The sequence below is a fragment of the Anoplophora glabripennis genome, unplaced genomic scaffold (assembly GCF_000390285.2).
Source record: "Anoplophora glabripennis isolate ALB-LARVAE unplaced genomic scaffold, Agla_2.0 scaffold20, whole genome shotgun sequence".
Taxonomy (NCBI): domain Eukaryota; kingdom Metazoa; phylum Arthropoda; class Insecta; order Coleoptera; family Cerambycidae; genus Anoplophora; species Anoplophora glabripennis.
Window position 1 is genome coordinate 645,912 of NW_019416362.1, and position 11,455 is coordinate 657,366.

Here is an 11,455-nt window from a genome sequence, read left to right on the forward strand (position 1 = left end):
CCATTAACACAGGATGATGCGACGTACTACTAGAACCTGGAGTTGAAGTGTCATCGGAAAGAATCCTGTTAACTATTTCATTGTCGTTACTTAACATATGTCAGCAACATAACTTTCTGCAATTGTGGCTGATTTCCATCCACCATGTCTCTTGATTGCTAATACATCAACTTCTGTATTAGCCATTAACGTTGCCGATGTTCTTCGGAATGAATGGCCTGTATATGTTTCAGTATGTTCTAGTTTCAAAAACCGTGCAATCTTATTAGGAATCATAGAAAGGGCATTCTTGCCGACTGGTTGGTTATAGCATCTACCTGTTTGATAGCGCATAAAAAAGCGTGAAATTTCAGTTTTAATTTCTAATCTAATCTTGACATATTTCTCGAGAATTTCTAAGTGAGAGACAGAACCCAGACGAGAAGTAATTGTAAACGTACGAGATAGACCATTTTTAGAATCTGGAATTGTAACTACAATGTCAGCGAAATGTTTGAAATTGACGTTGTCCAAAGTAAGTTTGCATCATCAGAAGGGCATGCAACTTTTATGTAGCTTTGTTTATAAAAGCTTTAGAAACGACAAAATCCAAACAACCAAGGTGACTTTGCAAGAGTATATTTCATGAACCATAAAGGAATGTGAGGGCAGATAAAATGTTATACACCACGCAGCAGTTAAGTATAATTTGTAAATAACTATTTTTCTCAATTCTATGATTTAATCTTTTAATGTTATTATGCGTTTGAAAACAGACATAAATATTTGTCCTATCTGATAGTGATTCAAAAGGAAACTGGTTTGGAACCACTGTTTTTTTGGAAATACAGTTCTTTAGCAGCATCCTGTGTGGGTTGATAATCCATTTTGGTAAATAACTGTAACACTTTATTTATTATTCATAACTAAGGCAGCCTATTTTTAGGAATATGGTGACAGAAAATTTTTATGGATGGTGTCAACCTTGAGGCGACCATCTGTGCAGAAGATCCTGAAAACACCAGTAATTTATTATGATCTATATTAGTTATTAAACTGATACACTAAGAAAAATGTTTCTTTGCCATACACCACTAATCTATAATTATTTACACTTTCATTGATTCAACTAAAATGTTTTATCAACTTATACACTGACTACTGTATTATTTATAATAGGATTCAAACGAATTTTAAAATGCTATGTTTTTGTTCAACATTAATAAACAAATAAAAGCAAAAGTATATTAAATTTACAAGGCAAATTCAAATAAATGTTGTTTACGACGCTATTATACTATAAATTTTCCTATTTAAAATTAATTTATAATTTAATTTAACATAAAGAATTACATATTTAATGTATAACGTTCTGATTCGAAGAGTTCTTTAAAATGTCAAGATTTAAATAAAATCTGATACAAAAACATTTCGAATCGTTGCCTCGATCGACTAATTAAAGATAAATTGACGATTCGAGGCAACTTTTTCATTCTAGAACTACAGGTGCATCCAACAGCATAATTAATAAATAAGGCTAAACAATACGTCACACAACTAAAAAAATTTTAAATTCCGGAATTGAACTTTGTTCTTGCATAAATAACTTTTTATTGATAGAAGTTTATTTCCCTAAAAATTTGTCCGCATACTGTAAAGAGAACCAGAAAGTAGCGGTGTTCCATAAGAATCCGTTCCAGGGCCACTTACCGTCGCTGATGTAAATAAATGACAATAATATGTCAAAAGATCTCGTCTTGATGGAAAAGACTGAAACCCACGCAAATCACACCGGGAAATCTCTTGAACCTCTTTCTTATATACACACACAATTCTTATTGTTGCTTATTTCAGATCAGGAAATTATTTACTACTGGCAGTTCTGAAGAATTATTAATTTTTTATATACAGGGTCAGAAAGTCCCCATGGTTCATCGGACGTTACGTGAGAGCGATAAAGTAAGTCATAGAAATCCGTGCGACAGAGAAAGATGGTTATAATGAAGGCGTCTCATAGTCACCGCCCGTTTCGCCCTTCCACAAATAAGATCCACTTCCACTTGTAATTCAGCGACCGGTGGTCATCTTTGTTTTCGTCGTTTGGCTTTTCTTTAATAGATGTCACTACTTATACAATTTCGACTTCGGTATTCCGATATGTTAATACCATCCGTTAACAGAGGGCAGCACAACGCGTAACAAAGAAAACTTTTTACAGTAGCTAGTAGATACCTCTGTTTGTAAATCTAGTGACCTTGTTTCCCCTACTGAGAAGTTATTCAAATGGAGTATAGTGCTCAGCTGCATTTAAAGTTCATTTAGTTGTTATTTAAGTATACTTTTTAAAATGACTTAAAAATCCCAAGAAATAAAGCAAAATTCCCTATTTCCCCAATTCCAAAAAAATCTGTAGATCTGGCATCACTCTTTCTAGGGCTGCGCCTCACCTTAGACAAATTGTGCTGCCCTCTGTTAACGGATTGTATTAACATATCGGAATACGAAGTCGGAATTGTATAAGTAGTGACATCTATTACAGAAAAGGCAAACGACGAAAACAAAGATGACCACCGGTCGCTGAATTACAAGTGGAAGTGGATCTTATTTGTGGAAGGGCGAAACGGGCGGTGACTATGAGACGCCTTCATTATAGCCATCCTTCTCTATCGCACGGATTTCTATGACTTACTTCATCGTTTTCACGATGAACCATGGGGACTTTCCGAACCTTTATATATTCCAGTTTACATTTCAAATTGCACAATGTTTCTGATAATTCATCGGAAAGTTTCTATCCAAAAGAATGTACATCATTAAGCAGATGTGTATGCAACATAAATTTTAATAAGGAAAAGTCCAGAAGGTGTTCCTTGAGGCACTACAAAATCAATTAATTTAAATATTCGATATTACAATATGTTTTGTAATTTTTTAATGTTGGAATAATCTTGTCAAGGTGCCAATTTTTTTAATAAAAAAAAAACATAAAACAAGTAATGAACTATAAAAAGAAGATGTATTACCTGTAAAGTGGCGATTTATAAAAATAACGAATTTTTCTCTGCGGCAATACATCACAACACCATATCTTTTTATGGGGCCAATAGCACCGTCGAAAAAATAAAAATATTTTTATATTTAAGTTCTATCCGGTTTAGTAACCTGTCTGATTCCACAGGCGGTGATACAACGACAAAAATGGTGGATTTTCCCAAAATTTCAAAATATCTATAGAATTACGTAACACAAAAAGTTTTAATCGAGATTCTTGTTGTTCAAGTTGCTAATATTCACGCCCCAGTGGCGTAGGGCAAAAGTATTTCGCCCCGTTGATGACAAATTCAAAAAGCCCTGTATACCAAGATTTTCTACACGTATAAACATAATATTTATTTTCCTGCACCTTTAAACCATATTTTGAGCGGTTTACAGTGCATATATTTAATTAAGATACAGTGCTGTGTGTGAGAAACTCCCATTGGCGTAGGTTAGGGGACACAAACACTGTTGTAGCCTAAAAAATATCAGTTAGCAATCTTGTGTGTGAAGTTGGATATCTTGTGCATACTTGTATTTTGGGTATCCAAAAACATTGTTTGACTTGACTATTTGATAGGATTTTAGACGATTTATTTGAATTTACTTATTACTTTAAAGCAAACCGGATTTAGGTACTTATATTTTGCTAAATTTTTTCGTGGGTTCATATTGTGGTTAATATTTTACATTTACAAAATACCACCATGAAATTTCCCAAATGCAAAAAAAAATTCACCTTAAACCATACATATTTTAGTTGTTTAACTGGTTCCTTTTCATTTAATATTATTTATTTATCACTTTAATAAACAAAGCTCCTCTTTTATATATTAAACTATTATATACAAGGCCAAAAACGATCCTGTTGTTATAGAATCATTAATAATAATCATTTTGTAACGAATATCTATAAGAAACCTATAGCTTTGATTTCAAAACAACTTTTAGGACAATGTATACGTACTAAAAATATACAAATAATGTGGTAATTTTGAAAGACAAAATTATCTTCTGCTTCTGTTACTGAATACTTGTATCTTAACAAAAAAATTCATTCTCGTCCTTTTCTTGAGAAATTTACAATGCGTCATTGCTAGCATCAAAATTTCAATAAATTAGAGGATTAAAATCTGTTCTTGAAACTTCAATCATTCGGTACTGAGTAATATTTTTTAACTTGACATGCGTTCATCAAGTGATGTTAGTTAATTTTTCGTAGGTTTTCAAATAAGTGAACTAACTTTTTTTAATTAAAAAAAGTAACGTATTAAAGAATTGAACTAAGAGGCTAAAATAAAACAAACCCCGGCACTAATGTTAGTTTGATTCGTAAAAAGACGTTGATGAAATGCTGTTAGTAAGAAATGTTACTGACACGGGAATTAGACCTTAAGGAATTGCAGGGAATTCATCTAACTATAACGATTACAAACGTTTAACTATCGTAATCATTATAAAAGATAATAAATAACAGTAATCTAAAAATTAGATTACAAAATGGTAAATTTTAGATCACCGAATATTCTAAAAAATATTTTTGATTATGTAACTGGACTGAAAATCTAAATTCCAATGTCCGCTGAAAAAATAAATAAATCTGCTAATTATACAGGCGATTAACGTAACTGCTATAATTTATATTGGAGTAACATGCGACGTGGGTAAAAGGTGAGGGATATCACTATAATTCGGTCTATTACGAACTTTCCAAATGTCTCTGCCAACCAAAACTGCCAGGAACTGACCAACGGTAAGGTTAAATGGTAGAGGTTTGTTGCAATTTATCTTAAATATAGAAATGTAGGTTCCCTACGTCTTCTTAGATAGTTTAAAGTGAGAGTACGGAGCAAAATTTTGTTATAAGTTGAAAGGTGACAGCAATTACAAACAAACATATATGTGACAGATAGCGGTATGCAATTTTTTTTCAGCAGCTTCTATTTGATATGGTTTAGAAAGCGAGCACCGTTAAGTAAAGTTAAAAGCTGAAAGTTTTTCATTTTTTCTCAATAATTTCGTTATGCAAAGGCATACAAATTTTATATGGTTGGAAAGAGAATAACAAAGCCTATAAAAAAATTATATAATCCCATTTAAAAAAAAATATGTCGATGACGTCACCACTCATCTACAGTGTGGCGCAGAAAAAAATCGTGCGTCAGTACACTGAAAGAAACGGGCTTATTAAACTGTTTATCTAGAATAATGTGTATAGCGCATATTAAAACTTTTATAACCAATATACAACTTTTATTAAAAAAAAGCAATCATCTCCACACTCATTATTCAATCAGTTTAACTGGAAGGTGCTTAATACACCTTATGCATCTATGAAATAAAGGTTATAATGAATTACTTATACATTATTAGGTGTTATAGACTTTATATTCCAGTTGTATAGTAGGGAAGATTTGTTGTATAAAGACCAGTATCCGAATTTGTATATAACAATTGTATTAACAGAATTATTCGTTCTTATACTGAATATGTTTCCGTTTTTAACGTGTAAAACGCATCTTATAATGGTTAAGTGATCGTCACCTCTCGGTGCATAATCGGTTATGATCGTTGTTAAGTTATATTCATAGTCTTGTAATAATAATCATATGTCAGACCCGAGAGCGAAGTGCGCCGACTCAATAAGAAACCTGGCTATTCCAGCCGCTGATTTAGGGTTCGCCGCACGAGCTCATCCCTTCTAAGATTTCAGTAGCATGCTATGCATGAAGCAGAACGGTACTCAACTATCTTATACAGTCCACTTTTATTGTCCATACATGTTCAATCATTGTCAAAATAAACACACAAAACCACAACGTCTTTATTATCTTTACTCAAGAAGAGAAAATACAACAATCGTAAAATTTCCGACAGTCCGCTGTGCATCGACTTACACACGTCTAGTTTGATGAAAATGGACAGTATATGCACATGTTTTGTGGGATACATGATCATATCGCGTTGTGTGAAATGGAAAATTATTATGTAAGTATCTAACTGTTTTATGGCTTGTAATTGTTTTGTTTTTTCAAATGTAAATCTTGTCTAAATCTTAAAAATTATTATTTTGTAGGTCCTATTAGAAATCGCTGATGTTAAGTTTTACATAAGATGGAGGAACAGAAGGTTAACGGTGACAAAGAAGAGCATGGGTATAAAGTCAATCAACCAGAGGAAATAAAATTATATGGAAAGAAGCTCAACCTTTCTGGGGATGCTTCATTCTTAAGGTGGAAGAGTTATAGTGCAAATTCTCATGTAATACAAGAAAATACGGGTGCATCGTTGCTAAGAAAATAAACTGGACAGTTTTGGGAGCGATTTGTCATCATTTTTAATGCTTAAAAGTATGTTTTATGTATGTTTACATTAGAACCTTAGCTTGTAATTACAGTTATCCAATAAAATTTCTGAAAACTTAATGACATATGTTTTTAACTCATACAGAGTATACAACAGTTTAATACATTTATTATTATAAAACTTATAACCAGTACTAGATGTTCTAATAACGATATGGAACACTTTAATAACAGTTATTGCTATTATTTCGTAAAGGGTATAAAAAACGTTGTATACTAGTTATACAATAATTTAATAAAGAATAAGGTTTATAGTCACTATACAACTGTGCTAGCAATACGCGTTTTATATCCAATATTCACCTGTTTAACTGTCACATATAGTATACAATGGTCTTATAATGGTATATAGAATTCTAATAAAGAATAAAACGCATTTCTTTCAGTGTATAAAGAAAATAACATCCAATTTAAATATATACATATATACTTTACACGGTAACCGAATTATAACTCAGGGCCTTTATAATCAAACAAACTGTATGTTTAATTTTACACACTTTTTAGTGACGCCTTTGTCCTTCAATGTTTTGTCAAATTTAAAAATGGGCTACCAAATACGTTTTTATACTCTGGAAAACCGTATCAAGCTTGCATTAATCTAGAACTTTATTAACTGTGAGGACTAATTAAGTAAACAATACCTACGTACTTATCTAAGATACTTGAGATATATTCTCTTCCAAAAAAATTGTCTTCTAATGTAAAATAATTAAGTATAAGGACAAACATTCTTCACGTATTTACTGAGAATTCAAAAATAAAACAATTGGGAAGTTTAATTAAAAGTAAAATAAATAATAAATAAAATGAATGAAGAAAAAATAAAATTATGTTTATTTGGCCACCCAGAAAAATTATCTTTAAAAAAAACTTGCAAAGTTAAGACAGTAGCCTAAATTTTAGTTTTTTTACTACATATTGTATTAAAACATACATATAAAAAAGTCAATTCCATGCAAACTGTTGTATTTTTGAACTGAACAAAGAAACACCCTGTACACTGACGGCACGACCTTTGAGCACACCTTGATATCACAAAACTATAATTTGCAGAAGTACGCGAAAAGAAAAATAATCTGGTGTTGAAATTTTCAACAAATTACAGCAAGGTAGTAAAATTAATAAACAATTAATTAGGAAAAATTTGCATAAATACTAAAAAAAAAGTACGGCAACCTCGCTGGGGGCAAGGTGCTTCGAGGAAGTTTCGCAGATATGAGATGAGTTGATATTGATACGACTGTTTTATATTCTATTCACATTTTGATGGGAATACGCATAATAACAAACAGGTATTGAAAACAAACATTATTCTGTGGTTGAAAGCAAGCGAGAATTAATTTGACATAATGAAGAATAATGACGGCGGCAGCAACAATTTTTGCGGTAGAAACTCGTTGACAGTTCCATTACCTAACGAGATATTTAGATTTCTAATCGCATGCGCGAACTGGGCTAATTAACAGCGATTTCCATTTATTTGCACTTTTGCACTCAATGTGCACTGAGTACTGGACTAAAAAAAGATGAAAATATCTCTATACGCACCATGTATGCAGAAGGGCACGTAAGCTGAAGGCGATAGAAGTCTTTATAACACTAATAACATCCGTAAGCAGTGACGGTTTACTACAAAGGGCCATTTGGTCAATGACCTTCCACATAAGTATATGACAATAAAGAAATATACAAAAGTTTTACTTGAAATAGACAAAAATTTATATTTTTACGAATATATTTTTATTTTAACGTTAAAAACTATACATTTATTATACAGTATTGTATTTGGAAGAATAATTTTATTTCTTTTGCGTTGGCAATAAAAGTTCAGTAAAATTGAAAATTACACAGGCTCAACAACACGAATATACTTTCCCAAAGGATTTTGGTGCGCTGAATTCGAATCCGGGGTCCAAATTTCTCAATTGGCTCTGGTTTTCGAGATATCCTACCCTAAAAATGCCAAAATCGAGATTTTTTGACATATTTGAGGTTATATTACATGAAATGGTAATTTTTTTGCTGAAACCATTACTTTATGATAGAAATTGCAGCTTTGAGGAAATTCATAGCTACATTCAATAAAAAACAATCGAACTCATTTTGTTTATTGTCATATACCTGTTGAATGTTATTTTCTCCCAAAGAATAATTTCTTTACGGTTAATTCCATCTAGAAGTCCAGGATACAGGATGTCTCGAATTGCAAATAGTAAACTTAACTTGATGATAGAATGCCTTAAAATAAGAAAAATGTTCATTCAGATGATTGTTGAAATTTAAACAAAGTATCATAATTAAATGTCTAAATATTTAAGGTAGGTTCATAAAACTTGGGGTAATGACTTACTAATTATGGGCAAAAATTGAATTGATACTCAAATATTTTGGAAATTGGAGAAGTAATTCCGGTTGATGTTTCTAAGCGATTTTTGAGTAACCATTTTTTTAAATTTCCAATGAGCCTACGTAATTAAACAAAAGTAAAATAGTTCCAAAAGTATTCGTTTCACAAAAGAAATGTATAGAAATTTAATTAAATTTTAAATGCAATGTAATTATAAAGATTCCAAAAAATCGAGTAGAAACTTAAAATTCTCTGAGGGGTAATAACTCCCTGAAAAATTTAACAGTTATTTTTAGCTTCTAAAGATTGCAATTCGTTTAAAATTGTACTTGTTATATTTTTTAATTTGTGGAACAAATAGTTTTCGAGTTATTTTTTATTTATTCGTGTATGTGCAAGGTTTAATAAATTTAAAAAAGATCCTTTTTGCGAATAAAATGAAAGTAATTTTTTAGAAGCATCAATTGGAATTAAATGTATTTACACATTTTCTGACAGATGATATATTTGTTTGATTTTTTTTTCTTATTTCGTAGAGTTCTAACATGGAATAAAGTTTGCCATGTGTAATTCGGTACACTCAGTATATAGATAGTAACAACTTTTCTCAAAAATAAAAAATTAAATTCCACTGTTTATGATTTAAAAAGACTTTTCAGAATCAACATCATTATTGTACATTCAGAAATAAAAATAATAATTCTAAAAAAATATGTAGCATCTAATTCTCCTATAAAGTATATTCGAACCTCGTCTATTAAAACCTCTTATCTTATTTTTCAATCTAGGTTGGCTAATTACAGGACCTTATATAACCGATTTGCTAACATTTTTCTGTAGAACTTTTAACTTCGATTTTATTCGAAAATGGTACAACCTGTCGAAGTTCAACAAAGGCACTTTTCTTTTGTAAGAAAAGTATAAGATTTTTATACTTATACAATACTTTATATTGTACATTATTCTGTCTGTCCATCCATCTAATAAAACAGTAGGTACATCTAAAATTCGATTTTATTTTTACAAATAATAAAAGATATTGAATAAGGTGCACACCTTCAAATGGCAGTAGCTCCCTTATAAAACAATTTCCGGTTTAAGTTTAATGTTTTTTATTTATTTATAAAAGTAAAATCAAGTAGTGATTAAATTTGACGAACAAATTATGAGACACTGTAAAACTGATAAAAAAGCATGTTATCATTAAAGTGTTTCTGGAAGCAATACAAGCTCTTCCTCTTTAAAAGAAATATACCAGGTGTTGTAATATCCAGTGTACATATATAAAATTATCACAGATTTTAAGTAAGAGTAAAATGTTTAAACTAAATTTATCTCTGCAGTAAATCACTTCATTCAGCTATTTCCACATATTCCAATTATTTTGTTTTTATTATTAAATCAACCATTTTTTATAACATTTAAAGATTTATATTCAAAACGTGTTGGTAATAGGTTTTACAATAACTGCTTATTCGAAAACGGTTAAAAACTTAAAAAAAAACAAAATCAACCCTTGTCTGTGTGGTTAAATAAAAACTGAAAACTGAACTGATTGGTACTTGCAAAAAATATGAGCATAGACTTAGAAATATTTTTTCCTTTATTATGTAATTGGGTATTTCTGTAACAAAATTTTATAAGTTTATTTTTGTCAAACGTTTCGAAACATTCTCTATTTTCATCAAAATTTTAGTCGTAAAATTGACATAAAACTTAAATGTTCTTTTCTTTATAAGATATCATATAGGTATTATTCATTCTATTATTACTTACTCTGTCGTTGAAAATATTCAACCAATAAAAATCAAAATTTAAAGGACTATTTGAAACAAAACTAATAAAAAACAGTATTTTTCCCATTTCGAATGGTGACATATGTACACAAGCTTTTTAGATTTATTTGAAAACTTTATTTTTTTTAGCAGCTCTATAAACGAAGCAAGTTTGGGAAAAATTTTAAGGGCACTCTTTCCTATAAAGTTTTTATTTTGGACGCTTCGTTAAAAACATACAGGGTGTTACACTTTTAATTTTTTAAAATAATTTAAAAACTAGTATCTAAATGAAATAATATGAAATTGGGCACATGTATTTTTGTACACATTATCCAAAATCTGAGGGCTTTTGCTAAAATTAACATGTTCCAGTGGCGGAGACACATTTTTCCAAATAAAATAGTACGCCACTGCTTTACGATAACAACCATGATATTTTCGGATTCGTCTTTTAATTTTCTACAGATTACAGAATTTTCTACAGACTCTCTTACGTTTTCAAAAAAAAAAAATAAGAGAGTGCCCAATTTCAAATTATTTCATTTTTAAAGGAATTAAAAAAATATTTTTTGAAGTTTAACACCCTGTTTCTTTTTAACGAAGCGTCCTAGATAAAAACTTTATAGGAAACACTCCCCTTAAAAATCTCCAAAGAATACGAGGTTTCACTTTTGGTCACCATTTGTGAATCACCCTGTGTAAGGTTCGCATAGGTACACAGAATATTGGGACAGCCCGTATAACCTACAGCTGTAATCCGTACATACTTAAAAAGCAATTAAAAGAAAAATGTTTAAGAAACGCGTATTTTACAAACAGTATTGGATCTGGAAGTTGCCTTTAGCTGAAAAAAAAACAAAAAAGTAAAAAAATTAGAAACATTTAACATATTTATTTATGCTCATATACCAAATGCCAGCGTTTAAATTTAAGTAACGCGCAATCCA